The following is a 1,479-nucleotide window of genomic DNA, read 5'->3' as shown; positions in this document are numbered from 1 at the left end:
GCGCACGCTCCGGCCCCGCTCCGCCGGCAGCGGCCGAGACTCGGCGGTGACAGGCAGGGCCAGGGATTGCCCCCATCTCGATGCCTGACCCTTGTCTGTCTGGACGGCGGGAGCTCGGCCGCTTCTCCGTCCCGACAGCGACCTTCGTGCTCGGAACGTCAGGCCTTCGTGCGTCTGTGTCCACATTTCTCTTCGAACTGACCACGTTTTTATTCTCTGTACCTTGTGACGTTTCGACATCTTGGGAGCGGCACAGACACTGCTCCTCCCCGGGGTGGTTGACAGCTCCCCGGACACGCCCGTGACGTGCAGACAGCCCGTGCCCCCCCCCAGCTAACGCTCACACACCAAGCCGGGATGTCCTGCCCTAAATCAGCAGGGCCAGGCGACGGGGGACAGCCCCCGTGCCCGAGGCCCACCAGAATTATCCCGACGGGCCACCCTGCCCCGCCTGGCTGTCCCCTCGTGCCCTCTGCGTCCTGGCCCGAGCCGGCTCCCCGGCAGAGCGTGGTGTGCCTCCCTCTGGGAAACTAAGCGCCTGAGTTCTGCGTGCGAGTCTTTCTGATTCAACCTCTAGTTCTTTTCAAGCGTTTGCCGAAAACACTAGCCCTTCCCCAGCGCAGCTTCCCCGCCTCCCCAGCTCCCCGTGCTCCGTGCTCCGTGGTGCTGCCCAGTTACCGCCTGGCCGGCTCCGGCTTCCTGTTTCCGCCAGCACTGCCCGCCCCGGCCCGGCCCGTGGAACCATCGGGAGTTTTCGTTTGCGACAGGCGTGATCTGTGTGGGGAGGCTTTGCTATGCAGCCGAGGGCCAGCCGCGCTAGGGTGTGACTTCCCATGGTTCTTCCGTGGGAGAGGTCGGGCTTCCGGCTGGTCCCCCTTCTGCAGAACCTGCCTGACCCAGGCCCTCGGAGGGTCTTCTGGGGGACCATCCCAGACTCCGCGGGCCTCGGAATGTCTGTGGCCCGTTCACTTCGGTGACAGTTTTGCTGGATGTGAAATTTGAGCATCATCCCTCAACACGTGGAGGTCACTGCCGTCCTAGCCTCCTGCAGATGCACAGAGAGTCCGCTGTCTTCACTACGCTTACGGGATGAATCCTCACTTAGGAATCTCCCGTTCGAACCTCTCCGTTCGCGTTTTCAGCGCTGTCTCTCCTCACCCCTCTGCGTCATCGGCCCTCGTCCTCGTCCTCCGTCCTTGAGGACACTGTGACTCAGGGCCCGGCCCGTCTCTGCCTGGCCCGTCCTGCTCGGGGCTTTGCCCCGGGGTGTTGAGTTTCCCGTAAACTCGGGACGAGGGTGCCGTGTGTGCGCGGATGTGTGAGCGTGTGGGCACGCGGGGACACACGCGTGGCACGTGTCCGCCGGGTACGTGTGTGACTGTGCGCACAGCTCTGCCCTGCGGTGGCGCCGTGTGGACGACCGTCGGCCCACAGGCCAAACCGCAGGGCAGCGGCACGTTCTGTCTCTCCAGCCTGCCG

This window comes from Pteropus alecto, unplaced genomic scaffold (genome assembly GCF_000325575.1).
Source record: "Pteropus alecto unplaced genomic scaffold, ASM32557v1 scaffold45, whole genome shotgun sequence".
Lineage (NCBI taxonomy): Eukaryota > Metazoa > Chordata > Mammalia > Chiroptera > Pteropodidae > Pteropus > Pteropus alecto.
Note: the sequence above shows the minus strand (reverse complement) of the source record.